Genomic DNA, 26,601 nt, shown 5'->3' with positions numbered 1-26,601 from the left:
GCCCCGCAGGGGGCTCTGTGCTGACAGATCAGAGCCAGAGCTTGCGTAGGATTCTATGTCTCCCTCTCTCTCTGCCCCTCCCCTTCTCATTCTCTGTCTTTTTCTGTCTCAAAAATAAATAAAACATTTAAAAACATTTTTAAAAAGAAAAGAAAAGAAAAACTAATGGTTACCCCTGGGAGGAAGGGGAGGAAACTGTAGATATGAATGTGTTGTGGAATGAGGGTTGGGGACAGGAAAGGCTACTTAAGTTGTGGGACCAAATGCAAAGACAGATGTGGGGTATTTTGTTCAAAATTATTAAGAATTTCAAGACACAGCAGTAGGGCATTCAGGCAGCGAGGGACCCTGCTCAGTGCCAAGCCTGATGCCACCACTCATTCACGTTATACCCCCATGAAGACAGCCCTGCCTCAGGAACTTCCGGGTTCTGCACTAATGATTTATTGTTTTTTCCCCCTGGTAGGAGAAGAGTCACTTATACAGGAATTTGTTTCAGAAAAAGCCAGATGCCAAACATCTATGAGGTATGTACTTTTCTGGAAGTTTATTCCATTTTACAACTTTTTAAAACTGAAAAACAAAAACAAATCAAAACTGATCTGAGCACTTCCTGCTCTAAAACCTATATGGTGGGTTCCCATGGATGAGAACGGCTGTGGCCGGATGCTTTCCCCTGTATCCTCATTGTTGCAAGCCCAGCTCACATGCCAGCTCATCTATGAAACATCCTCGATTTTTTTCTTCAAAATTAACCGTTTCCTTCCTTCTGCTCCCTATATACTTTCTCCCTTTATTATAGTATTTAATTTCTCTGCTTCGAGGTTGAGTTCTTCGAGACTGTTTTTTTTTTGTTTGTTTTTTTTTGTTTTTTTTCCCCAATGGACCTGAAATCTTGGGAAGATATTTCATTCTTCACCCTCTTCATAGTTGGGACCCTACAGGGAGTAAGATTCATGACTGTTGAATTTAATTAAAATTATATTTAAAGATTGTCATAACCCATTGTAAAACCTAAAACACTCAAATTCCTACACGATGCCACACCCTTAAACTATGCAATGATGCAGCTTAACAAAGGTAAAGGCTCTTAAGATATGTTTATTCACCTGGTGAAAATTTGAAATAGGTACCAAGCGTTTAATGATCTCATCCAACATTTTTCTGTTTCACATCTGAGATGAATCTCTTAGACATCTTTTTTAACACTGTTTTAACATCGTAAATTTAATATTGTGAGGTACTTTGTATGTAACAGACACCCTAGATACCATTTTCACCAGGAACACATAACACATTTTAAAAACTACTGCCTACTATTTTCTTTGATTTTTGTTGTTGTTGTTCTTGGCGTATTTTAGCTTTCACAAACCCTTTGGGCTCTCTTGATAAACATGTGACTTGGACATTTTCTTACAACCGACAGATGGGTGTGTTCTCTGGGTATTATTTCTAAAATGAAGAAAATGTTCCCCTTTACCAGCATCTGGGTAAGATTTGAAGTTCTGTCACGGATTTAAAATATAGACAGAAATAATCATCTCTCTTCCACATAAGGTGTCTCTGCAAGTAATTTTTTCTCTCTTTTCTTTTCCTATGCCAGCTTTGAAATCACAAATGAAATATGGGTTCAGAAAAAAAACACTATATAAAACACTATTTGGACATTTCTTTTCATCATTCACTTTAATGGATGTTCTCCAATCGTACTATCCAGATGGCCAGGTTACAAATCTGTGGTAACATAAAAGCTTTTTATATAATATGTAAAACACTGATGAATAGACTTCTAAATGTATATACAACTAAGTATATTTTATTCATCTTTGCACATAATCTCATTGTACAAAGCCTACCAAAGTGAATTATAACATTTGGCTGGCAAACATATGGTTATGAACTCAGTGACATAGACATACAGTAAAAACATTCAATGAAAAATGTCTACCGTTTCTACAGGATAATTCAATTTAATTGACACAGAGATTTTAAATGACTCTCCTTTTGCTCTGCCAAGTAATCAGACACAAAAGAAAAAAAATCAACTCCTTAGTCTTTGCCAAAGACGATCACAGAGAATGTGAAATTTCATTAAAGGATTATTTATGCCATGTTTATGCCATCCTCTTGACAACATTTATCAACAAGTGACTGGAGATCAATACCCACAGGTGTAATAAGACATCTATTTTTAGGTGTTTTTTTTGCTTAAATGTTTCATTCCTTAATAAACCCCAAAGTACAACATTGGGATCCTGGGCTTTCACTGCTTGGGATTTTTCTTTGCTATTTCCTTTGCCTGGGATACTCTCCCTCTAGCTCTTCCCACAGCTGGTTTCCTCTCATCCACTGAGATGTCACCTTTTCAGAGAAGCCATACCAAGCCCTACCTAAGTTAACTGTTTCCCTTCTCCCTGAATCACGTAGCCAGGAGTTAATGCAAAGGGCATGTCAATCCATTCAGGCAACTCTAACAAAGTACCACAGACTGGGTGGCTTCTAAACCACAGGAATTTATCTCTCACATTCTGGAGGCTGGAAGTCCAAGATCAGGGTGCTAATATGGTTAGGTTCTGGAGAAGATCCTCTTCCAGTTTGTTGACTGCTGACTTGTCTCTGTGTCCGCACACGTCAGAACGGGCTAGGGAGTCCCATGTGGGCTAGGGAGCTGTCTTTAATAAGGCACTAATCCCATTCGTGAGGGAGGACCTAAGTACCCCCTAAAGGTCCTACTTCCTAATACCATCACATTGGGCATTAGGATTTCAGTGAATGAATTTTGGATGGAAACAAACATTCAGACCATAACAAGGCATGTCTACAGGCCAAATCTGACCCTCTACTTGATTTTGTATAGTTCATCAAGCTAAGAATGGTTTTAACCTTTTTTTAATAGTTAATAGTTAAACGTGCTATTTTACGATATGTGAAAATTGTAGGAAGTTCACATTTCAGGCTCCATAAATAAAGTTTTATTGGAACACAACCAAGCTGGTCATGTATAGGGTATATGGCTATGTTTAGGTTGTAAGGGCAGAGTAGAATAGGTGCCACAGAGACCATATCGTCCGCCCACTGTCTATATGGCTCTTCACAGGAATATTTTGTCACTTCTTCAGGTAGGTTATTTCAATACCCAGCTTGTTAATTTAATCAGCTGTTTATTCAATCTGTAATTATGATTTTTAATTTATTAATTCACTTGTTTATTTATAAGCCTAATGAGGACAAGGACATTGTCTAGCTCCATTATGCCCAGATCACTAAGCAAGTAGATATACTAAGAGAAGTGTAATAAATATTTGTTGACTATAAAATAAATACATAGGACTATAGCCTCTAAGATGAGGCACCTTACTTTATTTCCATATTGTTCTATATAGGTGAGCCAGAATGGGGGGGGGGGCATTTCTTTTTATAATCAAAAGAAACCATTTATAATGTTTTAAACCACATACAAAGGTATGTTCATAGAATAGGAACAGCACTATCTATGGACATTAAGTTTTACTTTGAGTTCTCTAATTTCTGGAAGGCTTCCAGAGTATGATACATGCTAGAACCATTTAGAAATTGGGTGATTCCACTGTGGTTTCACTTGTGGGTCAGATGCAAGCTCCCAGAGAATAGAGATCTTCTTCTCAGGTTCTATGTCCAAGAAGATTCCTTCCCCACTAGCAGTGCCCTTTACTGAATATATCCTTTTGCTCATTTAGAGGCCTGACTCCTACACCTTCTCTTTTATTTGGAGCTGATCTGTTTCTTAGCAATGCCAGAGGTCTTGAGTTCTTACTCATTAGCAATTTAACCTTAGAAATTAGCTAGAGTCAGTAGCAGAGACATATGCCTTTTAACTTGGATTAAGATTCAGGAGATTTCCTGCATAGATCTAAGTTTCCAGAACCCTTCGCCCCCCACCCCCCCAATGTTAAGTGGAGAATATACTGTCCTGTGTGCTAAGGAGAGTGTGCTCAGATGTCTTTCCATGACCCAGACTCAGGCTCCACACTACCCTGCCCTTTATTAAACCATAAAGTCTAGAGAGTAGAGTGACCTTGACACCAAGGGAACCTTGCTATTTAGGAATCACAGAACAGTGTCTCAGCATCACAGTTGGCAGTCACTATTTTGGGAGGTCATTTCATGAAGAGAAAAACTATCATTTAACTAATACTTTACTCTCACTTAAATAGTGGCATGAATATGGAGTTGGTCTTGTTCTACGAAATCTGGCTAATGGGTTGTACGCTGCTGTGGAGCTGTGTTGGGGAGCAGGTCATGCTAAAGTAAGGCAAGAGCCTCATAAACCTAAGTGATTTTTATTTATATTCACTTAAACGTATGGTATATTAGCTGGTCTACTTGGTGCTGTTAGGTGACTCACCAGCCAGAGTTTAATAAAATGTATTCCTGCAGCTTCTGTTGAGCTTTGCTGCATGTTCGTAAAACCATGGGTTGTTTTGTCTGTGCATAGTAGCATTTTAATGCAAAGAGCATGTCTATCTCTAGTGTTCAGGGGGGAAGCAGTGGGGGAAGCTTCACTGATAGCCTTCACAAGAAGGTTCACAAGAAGGTGAAATTCACCTAAAGTGAATTTCATGTATGCGTATAATAGAAACCAGACCATCCCAAATATACTCTCCAAATTTCATAAAAGCAATCTGGCCAGTCACGTTTGAATGATGGGTAACTGAGAAAAATCTTTGATTTGTTTATAAATATTATATGGCCTTAGAATTTTATAAGCTAAAATGCATAAGAAAGACATATATGTGTACTCAGGGGTAGGGTGATTTTCTGTACCCTCACTTCAGATGTTCACATTTCAGCTGAGTGTACAGCGTGTGAGATGTACAGTACTGAGAAGTCTGGGATTGATTTTAGGGAGGAAAGGAGTGCAGGTGACCTTATACACGGGAACTTCCCCTTGAGCAGTTGGTACCTTTTCTCCTGGTGGACAGTGTGAATCATGTTTCCCCTTTTTCTTTGGCCTCAAGGAGATAAATTCAAAACTCATCTTTCATTCTGAAGTTTCAAATTGTTTAAAACCTGAAGGGCTGTCTCTCTGGGCTCTGACTTTTCTGCTTGAATATCCTGGAGAGGGAGCATATCGTGCTGCCCTATTAGATCTCTGAGTTCTCTCCATTAGTAAAATAAAAGCATCAGGAAACGTTAGTGGTTTTCAAATCATTTTGGAGCAGTGTTCCCATGGCCTTCTCCAAAGGGAGGAAGGACCCAGGATGGACCTCAGGCTCTTCCTCTTCAGTTCAAAAGCAATCACCACGCCACGTTAGCTCATTTACACTGTAATAAGATAAGACTTTCTTAAAATAAAAAAATAAAATATGACACGACTTTCTTGGGACAAAACATAAGTAGAATTTGAGCAGTCTTGTGTCTCGTAATTTTTGAGGCCTCTTTCTGCTTTAAAAACTTTTAGACTGAGATTAGGAATCAAAAGACTGGAAATCTAATTCAGGATCTTCCACTAACTTCCTGTGTCATTTAGGCAAGTCACTCTTCCTCTGTGGGCCCTTGATGTTTCTCATCTAGAAATGTAGTGAACTGAATACAAGGATTTTGAAGGTTGCTTCAGCTTTAAAGTGCTTTAACAATTCTCCCTTATTTCACTGCCCCAAGTAACTGTTCCTGGAGAAAGTGGTCTCAGGTGGAGGGATTAGTGGACATCAACAGAGGAAGACTACACAATTTCTTCCCTTGTTTTCTTTTCTGTCATTTCTGTATTATGACTGGACCCATCTCAAAGAAAGTAAATAAAGGAAAGGATAAGTAGAGGAGGAGATGAGCAGAAATATAACATTTAAATATGGCATTATTGTGAAACTGTTTTATTTGCTCAACGGAAGACTCATGAAAATGGCCTGAGAGGACTGAGTCAGACCAGGATTACCTCAGAACATTACAATCTTACTTGTTTATAGCCAAACTGACTGCTGACCTGACAGAACACGTTGGGGTTTTCCTCCCTGCCGGCTTCCGCCTTGGTAATGCTTGGTCATGCTTTCCCTAACCATCCCGGGTTTCTGTCACACACCATGCTGTGTGTCACAGGGAGTGGGCAGGGCAGTTTCACCTGAGCTCTTTGCAATAGTTTCCTTTAATGAGCTTTGTACACTGTATCCTTGGGGCAACATTCTTGTAACTTATGAATATAATGGTATCAAAAGGTTATCCCAAATTGTATGCCTCCCTTCCCTCACTTGCCCCTTCATCAGCACAGGAAGGAGGGAAATATTTTGGCCCTGGATGTAGAACTCATGAAGGAAAAGCTATTACTTCAGGGGATCTCAAGAGAGCCCTAGAAGTGCCCCCAAAATAGGTACTGGCTCAGGAAAGGAAGGAAGACCTTTACCAGTTGCTATTATTGGTTATGATCTAGTCTGCTCACATGCCCACACCCATTGACTGTTGGGGTTAGATCTCAGGGCCTCTGAGGTTCTCTCCAAAGGTGTCTAACCCTGACTTTCTCTAAAGAAAGGGAAGATTCCTTTAAGGGAATCTGTCTCTTAAAAATTTTTCTCTTAAGAGTTAGCTTTGTCTATGTTTCCTCTCTCTCCTTTAGTACCTTCTATACTTTCTCTTTTGCCTGTGACTTTGACCTCCACCCCCTTGCCACCTATGATATATCAGATCTCGCCACTCTTCCGTTAGTTCTGTGATAATACAAGAGAATCCCTTCCTGATATTAATGGAAGTTAGATTACTATGGTCAGATTCATCCCATGGCAAATGGGGAGGGGATGCTTTTCATAAACATCAGGTATTTACAGGCTGGGCAGTAATTACAGTGGCAAGCACTGGAAGAGAAGTCGTTCAATAGAGCTTGTAAACATTAATCACCAAGTCAAAGAAATAGAATAATTTCTTCTCCTTCTACACGTGTGCAGGCTCTGGATGATCATGTTAAGTTTTTGTGACCTTTCTTTCCTTTCAGGTTGTTCTTGAAGATGCTGATTTAATGTACTTGTTCGACCAAGTTCAACCTAGCTGTTTAACTAAGATGTTCATTGAACCTAGCTTTAATTTAAAAAGAGGAAGCTATCAAATTGATTTGCTTGCAAACCCTTACTTCATTAAAATTAGTGTGGGCTACTCATGACTTACTAAAAAATATATATGTATAGATATTGCATCTTCTTTATGGCATCAATTTACGTGCAGTATTTCTAGACTATCCCAAGAATAAATTTGGAAGTTAGAGAGTTCTGTGTAAAACAATTACAAAGAATCAAGTCTGCCTTCATTTTTTTTAATAGGGACAAATTTTCTACTGAAAAAGTAGAGTTTAGGAGAAATGTTAGCACCGTAAAGAAGAAGCCATACAGGGGAAAACCAAAAAATACTTCGAGCTTTTATTTATAAAATATTTTCCCTTAACTATTTATACAAATATGCTAATAGTCTGCTAGAATACTCTTTTTTTAATGTTCGTTTATTTATTTTGAGAGAGAGAGAGAGCATGTGTGTGTGTGATTGGGAGAGGGACAGAGAGAGAGAGAGAGAGGGAGAGAGAATCCCAAGCAGATTATGTGCAGTCAGAGACCATGAGCCAAAATCAGGAGTTGGATGCTTAACCAGCTGAGCCACCCAGGTGCCCCAGTTTGCTCGAATACTCTAATCGATATATATTCAATATGAAAACCACTTAAGGCATTATTTTGAAATGGGTCATTGTATTTTTCCATTAGCTTACAAGAAAGGTGCCCTAAAGTTTCCTTATTAGGATATCTTTGTTTATAGTAGACCAATCGACATTAACCAATCCTGCTTCAGCTAGCAGGTCAGTCAGAGAACAGTTTCTAGTAGTTCTTCCAAATAGTATGTTCCAGATTGAAAGGCAAAGCTTGCTTAGACAACAAACATGGAAGACAATTCTGAGGAGATAAGATGTTAAATCAATACAATACTACGTCACTTAAGCAATCCTATGATGCAGTGAACAAAAACTTATTAAGCAGATACTGACCAATGCATCAATTGGCTCATTGAGACTGGTGAGCTCTATGGGTCTTTGAATCATTAAGTTCTGCCCACAATCGTTCCCTTTTTACTAATTTGTCTCTCCAATAGATCTTCAACTCCTCTGTCTTCCTAATCCATATTATCACCAATTCCTTCCCTAAACTGGTTTCTCCCCCACATTTCTCTCAACTGTTCTTGATTTTCATCTCTCTCTCTAGATTTACCTACCAGGCCCAATTCTTCCCTCCTGAGATTTTATTGTAGCTACAAGGTAAGGGGGTGGGCAAGCAGGTAAATGGGCATTAAAACCGGGGAGAGATACAGCATAAAAAAGTTATAAAGGCACTTTTTAAACATATTCATTTTTTTCTACTTAGGTAGAATCCACATAATCTGGTCAGGGTTATCTTTTACAGGAAAACTTCCCAAAATGAATTTATTCTACAATAAAATTGAGATTTAAATGAGATTAAAACACTTTTCCAGATGAGATCAAGACAAACCAACTAAAAGGTGATCATCTCAACTATGGGAATACAGTTCAGGATAGAGGTTCCCTTTTGGAGATGGGATTGCCTGAGAGAGGACCGAGGAAATTTTCTGAGTGCTGGAGGTGTCCTGTATCTTGATCTGGGTGATAGTTACATGTGTATATAGCTGTGTAAAATCCACTACACTTTACATTTAAGACCAGGGGCTTTGCCATAAAATGGCTATATCACAATAAAAACATAAACAAGAATATAATCAATGTAAAATAAGCTATGAAACAGAATCCTAACCAGTTGTGACAGTCCTCGGACAGAGCAATGATTGGTATAGTAATGGCACCAATAAGAGAAGTATACACCTTAGAATCTCGGAAAACTAGCCTGAGATCCATAATTTGGTAGCATGTCCCAGGCAGTTTCTAAGATGGAGCAATGGTCTCTGAGAGTCCCTGATATCCAGAAGTAGAAAAGAGAGAGGCAGTCTGCCACACTCTGTTCAGAGATCTTTTTTTTTTTTTTTGATTGCACACTCAACATTTTAGCTTCTTATTCTAAACTAATAAGTTACTTTCCTAGTAGATATGGGTCTTTTGAGTCTGAAAGGCTTCATGACCAGATTTTTCTGAGTCTGCTTCTTACTTCAGGAAGCAGCCTTCAAAGATGTGGCATAACTGGGATAAGTATATTTCCTGGACCCATAATGGTCCCACCAACCTGAGGGCTCCGTTGTCCTGTTAGGCTTCCTATATTAAATGCAACAGGTAGAAATCCTCTAGCTGAGGATCTGAGCAACACCAGAAGGGGAAGTAGACTATATGGAATGTCATGTCTTTTAATCTTACAGGGCAGCAAAAAGGGCACAAGTAACTAAATTGGTGTTAAAAATGCAGTTTTCCATATTCACCTTTTTCCCTTGTAAAGTAATATTGCTAAAGACACTAAACATGTTTCAAAACATGTATTGTGCAACAGTTAGGTTGGTGTTGCCCATTAAAAGGAATATAAAGAGAAGCATCTGGAAACATGTAAGGATGGACTTGAATATGTTTAAAATGCAATGATTACCAGATGTCAGTTTCAAGGGAATTTTGAAAGTAGTGTCCTTTATGGGATTGTGATTCATTCAATATTTTCTTTTCTAAAATGTCTTCTGACCAAGTTTCTGTAATTATTTCGTTTAGGGAGGTAATAAAGAAATACATTTTAAGTGTATGTCTAATGCCAAAAAAAAAAAAATACAAAACCTCGTACAACAAAACAAAACAAAATAAGAAGTCTCCAACAGAAGGCATCAAAAAATAATTTAAAGTACAGGATGAGGGAAACCTGGGTGGCTCAGTTGGTTAAGCACCCAACTCTTAACTTTGGCTCAGGCTGATCTCACTGGTCTCTGGGTCCCTGTTGTACTCTGTGCACTGACCAGCTGGGAGCCTGCTATGGATTCTTTCTCTCTCTCTGACCATCCCCTGCTCACACTCTGTCTCTCTCAAAATAAATAAATAAACTTAAAAAAAATTAAAGTACAGATTTACATTTACTCCAAATCCCAGTAGGCCAAACCTAAACAGAAAGAGAGTAGAAATTACCCGAAGTCCTTCTGCTTAACCATCCCTATATTTAATTTATTCAATGTGGTAAAATCAGTGCAACGTTACATTCTCTCCTGCTGACATGTTTTGTTCATTGCCAGACATGCTTTTTATTAGCAATGACAATATTTTAGACCTCTTCCGTCTGTGTCTCATAAAATTGCCCCAATTTCATTCATTTTGTTAGCCAGTACAGACCTGTAACATTTTTAAGAAAATGTCAGGAAAAAATGTTCTAGTCATTTACTTCCTAGGAAATAGTTTATGTATAGATACTCCTTACACATTTGCTGACTGGCTGAAAGGGAAATTCATTTCTGAATGATATGCTGACATGCCCAGGAAATGGAAAACATTCAGCCATACGTGGTCAAGGCAGTCATTTATGTGTGAGGAGGTGAGAGATTTGAGAGAATCACTCTCTCAAATTTCATAGCCTCTAGAGAAGGCCATATGCCACAATTGTGAAAAACAGATACTTGTCATTTAAACTGTCTCCTTTGCTGTTCTCTTTTGGGGAAAAAAAAATAATTCTGAAAAATATATGAGAAGCTAATAAAAACTGAGCAAAAAGAAAATAATTTATATTTTATAACTTGCATCTCAAATGTAAAAAAGAAACAAAAGTTATCATAAAATAGCCTTTCCAGAACATTTCAATAACTTTGTTACACCTTAATAACGCAGATGTCTTTGATATGGTGCAATCGCAGGAAATTATTTATGAGGCAGAAAAAAAATAGTAAAGAGAACTTTTCAGTGCTGCCTGAAATCACAGGCAAACCAGAGCTCGGGTAAAACTGAAATAAAAGGGCATGCTCCTTTTTAACTATGTTACAGCTTTATGTCTACTAAAATTCACCAGTGATGTCACAATAGAAACACAGGCTGGGCCAGCCCAGAGGCTTTCTCCATTTCTCCGAGGACTGCACCTTGGGCCAAGAGGTCTCTCTCAGCTCCCTCTCTCATCAGTGTAGGGGACCAATGAATCTTGCAAGCATTTATTCAGCTGCAGTTTGGTGGCCCCCGGGACTGTGCAATGGGAACTGCTAACAAGGAAGTCAAAGCAATGTGAGTCACGACCCCAAGAAGCTTACAGGCAAGGCGAAGAGCCCAGATGCCAAACTGGAAACCTGGCTTCTTGTAACTTTCTTGTAATTGAGGTTTGGGGGAAGCCTCCCCAAAATTTAATAATATGATAATGTAATGTATACTAATAAACATTACATTGAGGGGCATAGCTGTTCCTTATCAAAGAGGCAGAATATATTGTGCCTCCTTTCACAGCACACGCCCATTGAAGGTACTAATAGAGAGCTAGGTCATAAGAAGGTTGTGAAATCATCGACTGATACTCATGGACCGACAAGAGGAGAGCAAACCTTGCCATTCCCAATGCTTTTTTCACAAAGCAACAGTTTTGCATGTGTCAAAAGAGTTCAAACGTTTCTGCAGAAAACAAAACATCTAGAGATCTTCTAAATGAATTGACTGCATTTCAGTTGGGCCTGAGGAAGTATTCATTTTAAGACTTAAAGAACAGGCAATTGTTTTAGAGTTGTTTCCACCCAAACTTCCCAGTGGGAAAATAAAATCGAATCTACAGTTCCTTATAAACAGACATTTAACTTCATATAAATGTTTTAAAGGAAGTTTATGACCTCAACTAAATTTTTAGCTAAGACATTTCAATAACTTGTTTAAAAACTTTCCATCTTTCAACAACATGTCATTTCTTGACACAAGATCCTTGAAAGAATGCTCTGTTGGCTGGGTGATCTTACTGTTTTGATACAAACACATGAATATCATATTTATTTATGATTTACACATTGGATTTATATAATAAACATTAGATTGATATGCTAAATATTATATCTACATAAGAAATATATTTATATATTACATAAACATATATAATTTATATATAACATAACTATAATTTTTTAAAACTTGTGCCTTCAGAGTTCCATAGAGACTGAAGCTGACCAGTCAGAAGGTTGAAGTGACTTGGTGTAGCTTTTTTCATTCAAATTTTTTAGATTCTTTTTGGGAACTGAGCACACTGTCTCCTAGCTAGCAGGATATTTCAGTTGGAATCTCCTTTACTGTATTTCTAAGATTTGAAAGAAAGATGTCTCATTCACAGGAATTCAATGGTTGAAGACCATACCAAATAAATACTGTGAAAATGGAAATGGTATTCTGGTTCAGAAAGAAAAAAGATAGTAAGTTCCTTGACTAAATCCAGAGTAATGGGGCTTCACCTACCGTACTGGTGGATTGTTACTCTGAACCAGGGTGTGACCACATAGTGTTGCCACTGAAAAGTCAATATTTGACCAACATTTTGGCTCAGTGCCCTGGTAAATTAGCATGAGTCCCACTTCAGGGAAGGAGCATGACAGAAGACAGGCTGCTGAAAACATTTCCTCTAGCTCCTTTTCTTTATCCACTTCCGGCTTCACCCTGTACCACTCCTTAATTATCAATTTGGGTTCACCAACTACCTGCCCTTTATTTCCTCTGGACATGTTTTCTAGTCATTGATTTTCAAATAGGGCTACTGATTAAAATAGTCAAGAAGCTAATCCCTTTAATGTAAAAAGCCTGGCTGAAACTGGAAACAATCAACAGCAAAGGAAGAAAGCTGATGAACTGAGTAATTACTCACATCCTGTGGTTAAAAAGTTACAGCTCTTGGAAATGACAGCATCCTATCAATAGATATTACAACATCATGGTGTGTTTTGAGGGAGTCAATGTGCATAGTAAATTGATCTTCTCAGTTTGGTGTGGACAAATGAGATGTAGTACACATCCTATCTCCCATTGGTTTTGATTAGAACTACCCATATTATTTATACTCAAAGTCTGTGGTCTTTTCTGGGCACTTCTTTAACTGCTTTTCAGGTTTCCTGGACAGAAGTAAAGTAAATTAAACACTAAGATGGGCCGTTGTTGCCTAGAGAAAAGAACCTGGGGGCGATAACTTTAAAAGCCAGATTCCTATAGTTTTGACTTTGCAACCAACTATCTCTCGGGCAAGTTACAACCTCTCAGTATCTCATTTTCTTTATCAGTCAAATGAGGATAATATTGCCTACACTTCCCACTGCCTCACAGAGTGATGATGAAAACCAAGAGAGATAATAGATATGAAATGATTTTGAAGTTAAAAGTGCCGTGTAAATGCAAGTGATTATTATGAAAGAAAAAGTTGTGGCAACTCAGCTGGAAAAACTGTAGGCTGGTGAGGCTGTGAGGAGCCTGAGAAATTGAGTCCATCCCCCTAATTTTGCAAATGGAAAAACTCTGACCCAAAGAGTAGTGAAATACACAGAAAATTTCCATTATTTTTTTTATTCTACTTTAGTATTTATCTATTGGTTTGAGAGAGAGCAAGCAGGGGAGGGGCAGAGAGAGGGGGACCAAGGATTGAAGCAGGCTCTGTGCTGACAGGCTGACAGCAGTGAGTTGGATGTGTGGCTCGAACTCATGAACCATGAGATCATGACCTGAGCTGAAGTTTGATGCTCAACCAGCTGAGCCACCCAGGTGCCCCTCCATAATTTTATATAATAGAAATAATAATTAGAGGGCTTACTCTGGACCAGAGAGTGTGCCAAGTACGTTACATACATTATCTCATTTCATCTTTTCAATTTCCCCATTAGGGAGGTACATGATTAGTAACTGGTAGAGGCTGTGATTCCAAGTTTCTGTTGCCAAAGCCAATGCTCTAAACCAACTTGCCATGTTGTCTTATAGTTATGAACTTTTTCTTCCTGCTAGCTAATAAGCATTATAAAGGAACTTCTCTTAAGAGGCTATTCAGCCAATAGATAGAAAGCTAGGAGAACAGCAAAGCCCATGTATGGTAAGTTACACATGTAGGACAAGGGATACATTCTATTAATTAAGCACTAGCTATCCTTCCTTTTGGTATTCTAAAACTATTGCCTAGTTATCATTAACAGATACTGTAGTACACAAGCAATACTAGTTTACTTAGTTACAATCTAGAAGTCTCTTAACATAAAACATAAGCAATTGGAAATGGGAAGCTTTCATAACATAAGAGTTTTGTATGCTTTGCCATTTGCAGAGGTAGCAGCCAGCATCCCACACCAAATAGATCTAACCTCTGTAACCAATAGGATATGGCAGAAATAATGAAGTGTTCAATATATATGGAAATTTCCAGTTCCAATATTAGCCTTTTTTCAGAACTATAATGGACCAGCGACCCCTTTTGTGCCTCCAGTTTCCCCCCTTTTCCAAGGTGAGTGTTCCTAGTCTGTCCTATCATTGTTTGCTAGCTATGGGAGGGAGGAGGCAGATAGTTTGTTGTTGGGCCTTCAGATTATGGAGCAAGTGTTTTCAGTGGGCTGTACTCAAGGGTATACACCTGTGAGGCTATATTAGCACTGGGCTTGACTTACAAGGTGACATTCTGGACTTTGAACTTCTACTAGGATGAGAATTTTGGAGACCTTGGAAAAAAGCGAATGTATTTTGCTTATTTGAGGGATATGAATCATTAGGAACCAGGGAGAACTGTGGTAGCCAGTCTCCATGTTGATTCTGTGAATGGTTCTCACTTCTATTATTCATGACCTTCTGTATTCTGCTTCTACAATGAATAACACTGTCCTCTAAACTCAAAACCTTATTGTGCAAATCATAGACTTTAACTTTTGAGACTAGATCATGAAAGTCATTGCTTCCTATTGGATCACTTTGCTTGGAGGGAAGCCAGCAGCCATGTCAGGAGAACACTTCATCAACTCTATGTGGAGCTCCATTTGGGGAGGAACTAAGGCTTCCCACCAACAATAAGTCTTTAATTTGCCAGTAGCCATCTTTGAGAAAGATACTGGTGGACCAGGCAAACCTTCAGATAACCACAGCCTCAGCCAGCATCTTATTACAACCTTATGAGAAACATAAGGTTGAGCCAGAAGTATCCAGTTAAACCATTCCTGAATTCCTGACTCTATATGAGATAACAATTATTTATTGTGGTTTTAAGCAGCTGAGGTTTGGAGATTATAGAGAAATAAGACAGAATATTAAAACATGCTCACCTTAACTGTTTAAATGATCTTAAAGATTATTTTTCAGCCATGGTTTTAGGAGTGAGGAAGTTGAAAGGGCAGGTTGGAGTATTCATTTCATACATAGCAGTGTGTGTGTATGTGTGTGTTAAACTATTATAAATCATTATGAACCTTGATGTCCTTAGGTTTGCCTTTATTTTATTCTTACCAATTTTTGCTGAGGTGGCCTTGAGGGTGAACAGTTACCCAACTATAAATCACCAATGGTAACTGTAACAAATAGGACCATAACAGTGATGAGATTAAAAGTGATTTCTGTAACTAAATTCATTCAGAGGTTTCTGAGCAAAAATACCTCTTTTTACTCTTCTTCATGGAGGTGATTAGGGAATACCATCTTCCCTCAGAATTTTTATTGGCAAAATCAAATGCATGAAGGTATAGCCAATAATTAAAATGTAGCATGGGCTTTTTCTCAGTGCTTGCCTCTCTCCTGTCCCTCCGTTTTATAAAACTTTGGAGCATTATCCTCTCCCTAGAAATCACAAATTTAAAAAATCTCACGTTTTTGTTTTTTACTTTTCCTTTTAAAAAAGGCCTTATTGCCTCTGTGATCAAGATTCTAAAATCTCTTAGAGAAGATTGTTGACAGTGGCATGGCAGGATTCATTTTATTTTGGGGTAAAAGATCACTCAATTCATAAAATATGCTCAACATATTTCAAAAACTGTAAATTCCCCATATCCATATGGAAAAAAAGAAGTTCCATGAATCAAAATAAGAGCTTATGAGATTTTTTTTTTTAACAATCAGAAATACTTAAAGGGGATTTATGATGATCTTTCTTCTCAGACGTTTCAAAAAATTTTCCATAAGTGATAACTTTTTTCCAAGCTGATGCCTAATTTACTTTCTGTATTTAAAAAAAAACCAGAAAAACAAAAATAAAACAACAACTTGTGGGGCTCTTTCTAAGCCCTAGCCCTTTTGATTTAAAAATACACACAACCTAGATTCTCCTAATACTCCTAGCTCAGAAAGCGGAGTTAGAGTCCTAAAGGTTTTGCTCTGTGGTTCAGCTCCAGCTTTGTCCTTTTTAAAGAAAGGGCAAACGGCTGCCCTTACTGACAAAGAGAATAGCTTTTCGGTTGCTGACGATTGTGGACAACAAAAAGGTGGATAGAAAGGGCTAAGAAATGTAGGCTATATTGTACAGAATAAATGTCTAATTTGTCCCAAAATGAGAGTTGAATGGAAAAAGAAAATTGATTTCACTTTAACAGATACTACTTTACTATCAGTTAATAAATTTCTATCCAAACATAGCATAAACTTTCCATCAAGTATTATTTATTGGTATTAAGTAAGAACTGACCATTGAATCAGAATAATATATCCCCGTAATACAACTGTGTCTGATTTTCATCAAAGCCTAAAGTTTTTTTTGTTACATTTTGACCATCCTACATTATGGCTCACACACACACACACACACACACACACACACACACCACACACACAGGCTCAGGCGAAACACTAGGCCCTTACTGAGTATTTTATTTTTAACTTTTCTCATCCCTGGGAATAATATAAAATGGACCTCTTTTGGAAATGTGATAAGGATAGAGCTGGTGCATTTCTCTTCTGCAGTATTCAAAATTAGATTTCCTGCATCAGCGAGGACAGTGTTCTCCCCACCAAGNACAGCTTGATGAATTGTACATAGGATTCCACCTATGCAACTACCACCCTGAAGATAATGAAAAGGTCCCTTAGCTTCTTTCTGGTCAGGAACTAGCCGCCTTCACCCCAAGGTAATAACTATTCTTGCTATAATCACCAAAGATTGGGTTTTCATGGCCACTTTTTAAGATACAATAAATATTGAAACCTCATAAATAATATATTTGTTTTTCGATGGCTTATATTAATTGAAAGTGATCATTATAAAGCTTGTGAAAAAACATTTACCATAACATCTCCTTGTGGGATGCTGCTTCCTTGTTATTCTGAGGATACAGGGAGTGCAATGGAGACTATTAAAAGTCTATACTTATTTATGGGGAGAAATGAAAATGCACATTTTGTATGGTGTCAAAGAAAGTTTACCCTTGTCTCATGGGTGATACTTGGACCTTGTAAGTAGGTGGAATCATGTTGTGGTTGTAGAATCACACTGCACAGTACCAAGTGGTCATGCATTTCTTTTTAACAGCAGCAAGAAATCAGAAACTCAGACATGCAAACTTCCCAAACAGTCAGAGACAGAGAGACACCAACATTTTTCAAAAAATCTAAACACTATAAGGAATTTGTTGTTGTTGTTGTTTTGAAATCACTTCACTTAGCTTAACCTTTATATATTGAGGTTGATTAACACTGAATACTTTATGTTCAGAATGTACTTCAGCTGATACTTGCTTGGTTGAGAGAATGCTGTCATTGCTGATGCAGGAAATCTATTTTGAATATTGCAGAAGAGAAATGCACCTTATCACATTTCCAAAAGAGGTCCATTTTGTGTTATTCCTGGGGAAGAGAAAAGTTAAAAATAAAATACTCAGTAAAAGCTTAGTGTTTCACCTAAGCCTTTGTAAATAGCCTGCAATTTAGAGACAGTGAATTAAGAATTCCATGTTGAATTAGAAATTAAAAATAGATGCAGTAGTGAGAAATGTATTTAAGGCCCTGCCTACACTGCAGCAAAAATTGTGTTTGCAAAAATTAGGATGATTCTTGCTAGCATGCTGTTAACACAATTTCTCTGGCCAGGGAAGATAAAAATATGAGAGATTTTTTTGGTACATTATTTTAAAAATCGTTGATTTTCTCACTGTTATAAATGCTAATGCTTGTATTTTTCTTTCCACATGCACTTATCTTTTTGTTTTATAATGAGTTACACTGACGGAAGTATGAATTAGTGACATTTTACATACATGTGATATTTCATAGAGTATAACCTTATGTCAGTAGGTTTGAGTTCGATTTTCATGATCAGTTTTACATCTAGAGTCCTCAAGTGCAACTCCAGTGAAATCATTAATAGAGGCTTGTTAAAATTATGATACCATTGTCCAGAAAGAACATGGCATGATCTTTCTGCTTATACATACACATATAAGCAGGTATAAACTTTGAAATACATAATCAAATAATAAAGGAGACTACTTCTATAAGAACACATAACTGAGAATTATATCCCCCCTAATATCCTATTTCATAAAAGTAAACACTGCTCACAAATTCAAGCATGACAGTATTTTGCCAATATGCCTCAGAAAACTATCACTTGCCAGAATATATGTAGTTAATATCTCAATATATTCTAGAGTGGGAGATTCCTTGACACCATTGAAATAAGTTTAAGTGAACACATTGATCATTTTTATCCCTTAAACTTTAGGAAGGATCTTTTACTCTTTATTAGCTCTAAGACAGGGCAATCTCTTGATAATTAATTAATTCACAGTGTAAGGTTTGTCTAAATTAACAACTCTATCTTCAAAACTTACCATTTATATATTTTACTGCATGCGTCCCTGCCTCTCATCTCCTGAACTGTGAGATGCTCAACATCCAATCATTTGAAAAGTTTTTTTTGTTTTGTTTTGTTTTGTTTTGTTTTGTTTTGCTTTCACACTGATTCTTTCTTCCCACTTAGGTGGGCCAACACAGGTTGTGGTCTTCCACTTTCCGATCTCCCACCTTTCATAACTCAGTTAACTCCACTTAACTGGTGTTTGCTATGTATACAACATCCTCTTTAATTGCATTCCTCTCTCAGCTTTATTCCAGCTCTTTCTCTTTTACCTCAGGAAAAAAAAAACCTCTTACCATTTTTTTCTCTCTCAGATTCTCCCCTTCTCTTTGTAATCTCAAGATAATGTTAATCATGGGCAATAAACCCCATACTCTTACAGTGGAAAGTCATGAGTGTTAAAGTAAGAGTAAATATGACAAAGAACTATTTCCTTTGCCTTCTCAAGCTCTTCAAAGTATTCAGTAGTTCCCATTAGCCATTTTATAAATCTCTACCTAATTCCAAATCTTTTAATAAAGACAACTTTTAATAAGAAATTGTACTAAGCGGTATTGTTTTCTGTTTTATTTTGTATTTCATTACTATTATAGAAAGAGTGCTTCTTTATTTTTCACTGTAAGTTAAATAGCACCAGTTGTGTGTGTGTCAGATAGAGAGCACATACGGGGACATGAGTGAGGGAGGAGCAGAGAGTACAGAAGAGAGAGAATCTTAAGCAGCCTCCATGCCCAGTGGGGAGACGCTCCATCTCATGACCTTGAGCTGAAATCAAGACTTGGGCATGGAACTGACTGAGCCACCCAGGTGCCCCATATTATGATTTAAGTGGCCATTAGTGGGCTGACCTTGACTCTTACTATGCATTCATTCCTAATCTTTTACTGGAAGTGTATAATAGCATACAACTTAGCTGTTCTCCCCACACCTGTCTTTGCTTTTCCTGCTATTTTTTTTTAATCCAGCAATCTGAGTAATTATTTAGAAGTGTCAACAGAACCTGCTGCTCCCATGACTTCAAACCTTAAAGCTACTGTATTTTGAATAAAATCCCAAGGCTTCATAAAATATATAGCCCATCAGATGCTAAACAATGTGGCCCTGTATTACTGCTCCAATCTTATGACCTTCCATTCTCCTTCCTCACCACACTTCAAACAACTATCTGTTATTCTTCCAAAAACACTGATTTTGTTCCCTTTCTCTGGAAGTCTCCCTCCAGATTTCCTGTAGATTGCTCATATGTCACTTGAGACTGGCTGAAATTTCAGGTAATTCTTGAATAGCCAGGCAGTGAAGGACTGAATTATGTGATAGGGGCCTGATTAAAGAAAGAAAAATGTGGAAATAATGAACACATAGATAACACCAAGACAGGGTTTATCTGACTGTCTAGGAGACACCATGTGAGAGAGTGCAGACAGGGAGACTGTCTTGGGAACCAGCTACAGTTAAGGGACTTGGGAGAGGAGCCAGTGAAAGAAAGAAGGAAGCAGGAAGTAAGAGAATCCAAAAGTGCAATATTGTTGAATATCTCTTACGTGGGAATTGGGGGAAAAAAAAGGAAGAATAGTAGATAATAATCAAGTCAAATATAACAAAGATTAGGAAATGTGAGGATCAAAGAAAAAGCCATGGACTTTCCTGATTTATTGTATTGTTTGCGTTTGGAAAATAGCTGTTGTATTTAAAATATTTGTCTAACCTAATGAATTCTTCAGCAACTTTTTGAAATATCCTGTATATTTATGAAGCAAATTTCTATATGCCTAACACTAATCTTATTTTGATGGTTCTTGTTTGTTCTTGATCATATGCACAGCAGTAAGAAAGTCTGTCCATAAACTCATTGTCCCTTGAATGTTTCTATGAAATTGTTCGTTGTAAAAGAGAGGAGCCGTGATATATAAAGGATTTGGGGTTATCAAGAGATAGACACAGAATAAGACTCAAATCAGAAAGAAAATATATTTGTTTATTTTAAGTTAAAATATCTTGTATGCTTTGGTTGACAAGTCTACAGAGCTAGGTTGAAGTCATCTAAAGCATTCCCACAAAACCCCTTCTGGGATGTCATAGACTAAATCAGCATACTTATTAGTAAAAGAACCACTTTTTATCTACTGTATTATGGAAGTCCTATACTCAAGCAAAGTTATAATTATATGTAATTAACTTTTCCATTTTCAACTAATTAAATTTAAAAAAGACCTGAAAACCCATTATCCCTGTATAACAGAATGTACTGAAGCTTGAATGTTTGAACATTTAGTCAAAAAAATCATATCAGTTTTGGCTTCTTCTTATCCCTCTTGTTAACAAAAATAGTCCACTGGCTCTAGAATAGAAATGCCAAGCTTTGAAATTAGGTGGTGTTAGGTTGAGTATCACTTTGCTGTGATACTTTTGACATGCATTTTAAAATTCAGATCTCGAAGGATCTAAAGCGGTGTAATTTGAGGGGCACCTCGGTGGCTCAGTCGGTTGAGCGTCCGACTTCAGCTCAGGTCATGATCTCATCATCATGGGTTTGAGCCTCGCATCGGACTTAGTGCTGACAGCTCAGAGGCTGCTTCAGATTCTGTGTCTCTCTCTCTGTCCCTCCCCCACTCATGCTCTGTCTCTCAAAAATAAACATTAAAAGAATTTTTTTAAATAAAACAATAAAGCGGTGTAATTTGAGATTGAAATCAACATAGTTAATACAAAATGATTCAAAGAATCAAAATAAAACAGAAGATAAATCCTCTGCATAACATCTAAACAAAGACACCTGAAGAGATATCACATCCTTACCGGTTGACAGAGTATACTCTTGTGCATATACTCATTTAATTTACTCATTCTTATGTCTACCAAGAACCAGACTGCTTTTCAAATGTCACTAATGTTAGCATTTTAGACAGCAAATTCTGACAGATGGGGAAACATGAGAACACCTTACATTTTAACATGATACAATCCCAAATATATAGAAAGAGCATAATTTTCCCATCAAGATGGACTTTATTTACAAAATGCAAATTAAAATTTATCATGGAAGAATACCTAATATTGTAGAAGGGAAGAATTCTTGTTGCAAAAAAGGACTTTTTGATATGGAAATATTCTAAGTGAAAAAGTCTACCAAAAAAATAATGAATGCTATTTTGTGTGTATGTATGCAAAAAAGGGTGTATGTTTATTAAATACCGAAATGACATATACGAAAACAAAATATATGGGGATTACAGATTCTTTTTTTTTTTCTTTTTTGCATTTTATGAATATTCTGCAATGTACCTGTATTCCTTTGGTATTCATTTGACAGTCTTTTGTGAAACTATGTGCCTGGTTCTATGTGAGTGTATTTAAAAGTAAACCAGACACAATCCCTGCCTATATAGTGCTGATGTTTATAGCGTATCGTCTATGTTAAAGCTTTTATTTCCTACTGGTTAAGAGCACAGACTTTTGAGACAAATTTCTTGTAATCAAACCCCAGCCTTGCCACTTACTAGGTAGGTGTGACTTTGGACAGGTTACTTAACCTGTTCCCTGCTTCAGAGAACTCATAAGTAATAGAGAGATAATAATACTGATCTCATAGAATGTGTTGAGAAATAAGTGAGTTGATACCTGCAAGGCACCTAAATCAGTACTAACATCTGGTAAACCTTTTGCAAGTGTAAGCTGTTAGTATTATTACTATTATTACTATTAATTGTACTTTTAAATCCCTGATAACACATGGATGAAGTATTTCATTGCTCCTTTATTTTAAAGGGGATACCTGAACGGGCAAAACCAAAACATTAATTGTACAAAATCTATAAAGTACAATGGAATCCAAGGAGTGGTAGTTTTATTGAGAAAAGAAAACTTTAATATAATCAAAACCTTATTATGAGGAGTGTGTTAGTGTTTTACTGTTAATCATTGCAGATACAATAGTGCATTAATGTTTCCATTTCTGGTTTATACAATAGTCAGCACACATTTGGCCTATCAGAAAATAAGGAAAATTTTTCCTGCCCATCTTTAATACAGGAAGAAAAATTTTACTTAATGGACTTGGTATAAATTGAAGTTATAAGATATGAGGAAGAAAAGATGCTTTGAAGATATAATGTAATTGTTATTTAAACAATAGATATAATTTCTGTGTCTCTATTATCAGGTTTAATGTTGTTTACTGTGCTTACCATGCTCTCTTATATGCAGTTTAGAGCTGTGAAAATTACCAGTTACTTTTTTCAAATTGCTTCTTGAAGTTTTCATATTTTATCCCAATGGGAATAAAAAGAATTGGTAGAATCGTATGAAGGATGGGATAATAACCCTAAGAGTATTTTGCCTTTAAAATCAAAATAGCAAATTTTATTTTTCAAATTAAAAAAAGAGGAAAAGAGGGGAAAAAGAAGACAATTTCTCAGTCATGTGTTTGCAAATGAAAACTAACCTAAAAAACTGAGCCTGAGGGTTACATACTATTTCTTAGGGTTATTTATTATTCAGTCATTTATCATTAACTACTTATGCTAGAGCTTATGCTAGAGTCTTATTCAGTGCTTTTGTTCAACCATTCCTTTTTTTTTTTTTTTTTAACATTTATTCATTTATGTTAGACACAGGGAGAGACAGGCCCTGAGAGGGGGAGAAGAAGAGAGGGAGGGAGGCACAGAATCGAAAGCAGGCTCCAGGCTCTGAGCTGTCAGCACAGAGCCTGATATGGGCCTCCGACTCACAAACTGTGAGATCTTGACCTGAGCCAAGTTGAACGCTTACCCTACAGAGCCACACAGGTGCCCCTCATTCAGCCATTCTTATTGAGAACTTCTTTTTGTGCACTAAAAAGCTAGCTTCTCTGTCAACAAAGATGAATAAGATCTTGCCCCTGCCCTCAAGAAGTTTACAGTCTAGAAGGAAAATGGGCATGAAAAGAAGTCATTCCTGTTCAGTACATTATTACTGGAGAAGAGTTTAAAAGCAGCCCTATATTTCTTCCTGGCAATGAATATGTGAAAGGTTCTCATGGCATCATTTGTTATCATAAAACTTCTGGAGAACCCCCACATTTCTATGCATATTAGCACTGGTTTCTATAATGCATGTGTGATCCAGACAAGCCATCAAGGTCTATCTAACACAAGGATTGAATTGGAGGATGATATAATGGGGTCTGCAGAGAGACAGTTATTTCTAGGTGGGGCATTTTCTGGTGCTGACATCTTCATGGGCTCTGACCATTTCTTGATGGATTTTTAAAGCCTTCTCCCCTACTTCCACTATCTTATGTGTGACCCCCTCTTATCAAAGGGTGTCATACTTACTGTTACTGCAAATGAATCAGTCAAAACAGAAATATTAATTTTTTTGAGCAAAACTGTATCAACAAAGTTGTAAAGTTGTTGGAATTCCAAAACAGGGTGTAAGACCTCTACAAAAAGGGACTATTGTGAATCGGGTAATGATCTCTCTTTAAGCTGGTGTATGAGGCACAAACTTCCTAATTATTTCACAATCAAAGTTTTATCCCACTACAAATACGAGAAACATAGACTTCTGCGGTTTACAGTCTAATCACCTCTTCTATCCTTAAAAACTGATAGCTTTGTGATAAACTATTTTATATAAACTGATACATGTACAAAGCAATGATTTCTCATATCTAAGTTTTCTTATTCAGAAAATCCCACCAGAGTATGTAAAAGAACAATCTGTGATAATTTTATTTGGAGCTTGATGTCAATTTTCATTCTTGATTAAAGAGAAAGAGAGTCTATATTTTTGATCTGCATTTTGATGTCAACTTGGCTATTTCTCCCCCTTTATGCAAGTTAAGGATTAAATACTTTTTAATTGGCAAAATCACAAGCAAAATGAATACAGAACAACAAAGGGACCACCCAGAGTCAGCACAAACGTCTCACAAATTTCTTCACATGGAAGGAATTAGAAATTGCTAGGAGTTCAATACAGAAATCTATATGCAAAATAGAGAATGAGTGCTTCTGTTCAAGAATTCTGCTTTATGGTTTTATTACGCGAAATGTGAGTTTAAAGGGTTTTTCAATGTTTCTAGTAATTCTTGAGTAAAGATTGCTCAGAAAGAACCTGGAATAAAATCCTTTTATTATATAATGGAAGAAATAGCTATATCTTTCCCAAAATGACTATATTACCTGTCTTTCTCCATCACCCCCCCCCCACTTCCCGCTGATAAAGCTGATAATTCCTGGTTGTTTGGGCACAAAGAGTGGGATGTAGGCAGAACAGTCACATTGGACAAAATGTTCAAGTCACTGTGGTCAGATCAGTTCTGAGAAACATTAGGATATTTGTTATGCAGGAGGACATTTTTCCTAAGTAGGTTTCAATAGAACATGATTGTTTTTGACATTTGCTCCTGTTGTGATGGTGAGTTTTATGTGTCAACTTGGTTGGGCTATGGTACCTAGACATGTGGTCAAACATTCTAGATGTTTCTGTGAGGGTGTTTTTGATTAAATCAACATTTAAATTGGTGGACTTCGAGTAGGGTGTATTGCCCTCCATAATACAGATAGACCTCATTCAATCAGTTGGAGGCCTAAATACAACAAAAGACGGACCTTCCTTGGTCAAAAGGGACTCCTGCCCACAGATGGTCTTCAGACCTGAGCTACGAATTGGCTCTTCCCTTGTTTTTCAGTCTCACGGCCCACCCTGCAGCTCATGGACTTGCCAGCCTCCATAATCACATTAGCCAATTTCTTAAAATAAACTCTCTCTCTGTATATGTATACATCCCAGTGTACGTATCCTGGTCTATTCCTCTGGAGAATCTTAATACCATTGTCTAGATAAAATCCTGATATCAAATGCTGGAAAATGATAGACATGATATATATAGTGGCACCTGAGTGAGACAATGTCAGAAAAGTCCTTTAAAATGTATCAGAGAAGTGGGTGAACAAATTAACGTATGGTCTATCCCCTTTTATTATGGAGTATGGTTAGTGCAGAGGCTAGGAAACCCAAACACCTTCAGGTGGTGTCGCCAGCATGGAGCAGGTGGAAGGTCCCCCTGAAGACAATAGTGTGTCCTGTGGTGTGTGGTAAGCAACTACTGGATCTAGTCTAGTTTCCCTTTTCTTCCTCCCCATTCTCATTTTTGTTCTTCATAAATTAATACTATACTGGTCAAATAAAAAAAAAGACATTTGGAAACCACATTAGATTATTAAATTTTTGACCCCAAATAAATTTGAACTTGAAATTTCAAAGGAGCTTGATCTCACAGATATTGACATCAGACTGATACAGGATAATGTAAGGGCATACTTTGTTAAGAAGTAGCAAAGATAATAAAGGGCAGGGAGAATAGCATTGTAGACTGGGCCTGTGAGAGCAGAGGCATTAGAAAGACCAGAGGGAGGGAAGAGGAGACACAAAAATAGTTGCAGGGAAGTGATATCATTAGAACCCCTGTGCTTCAATTGGAAGGTTCTATAGGTTCAAATCCTTCAAAAGCTGGTGACTTTCCCAAGTTCACAGCCAGCTCTGTGTTAAGGATATTAGGAAATAGGAGAGTCAACCAGGACAGATGCAGACCTTAGTTTGCTCTAAGGAAAGAATTAGGTAAAAGTTCAGCCCTATTAAACCATAAGTCCCCTGAGAGCTTGTTTATGTACAAGTAACAGCTTTAACAGAGTGCTTTGTACAAACTAGATGTTTGATAAACACCAGTTGTTTAAAATAGAACTTAATAATAAATAAGTAGTCGGCTTGCTTGCAAAGGCCTTGTCAGTCTGAGTAGAAGAAGAGAAGTTCCTGGTAGACACAGGGATAGCTTTGTGGCAGTGAGCCCTGGGGCATACCACTGCTCATGGCTCCCAGCCAGGACTTGTCTCAAAAATATCCCTTCCTTAGCACCCTGCATGAGCTCTTTGGTTTTTGTTTTTATACAGCA

General features: G+C 37.3%; 1 long non-coding RNA gene across 1 annotated transcript in view; it reads left to right on the top strand.

Moving 5' to 3' along the window:
• The first annotated feature begins 465 nt into the window (after nucleotides 1-465).
• LOC144220002 (uncharacterized) overlaps nucleotides 466-26,601 on the top strand; it is a 72,309-nt gene continuing 46,173 nt past the window's right edge. The window contains exon 1 of the long non-coding RNA XR_013331584.1: nucleotides 466-527. This is a non-coding gene — a long non-coding RNA (uncharacterized LOC144220002). The remainder of the gene's footprint in view (nucleotides 528-26,601) is intronic.

This window comes from Crocuta crocuta, unplaced genomic scaffold, assembly GCF_008692635.1.
Source record: "Crocuta crocuta isolate KB4526 unplaced genomic scaffold, BGI_CrCroc_1.0 scaffold19, whole genome shotgun sequence".
NCBI classification, from domain to species: Eukaryota; Metazoa; Chordata; class Mammalia; order Carnivora; family Hyaenidae; genus Crocuta; species Crocuta crocuta.
This window is presented reverse-complemented; position numbering and strand designations above follow the sequence as displayed.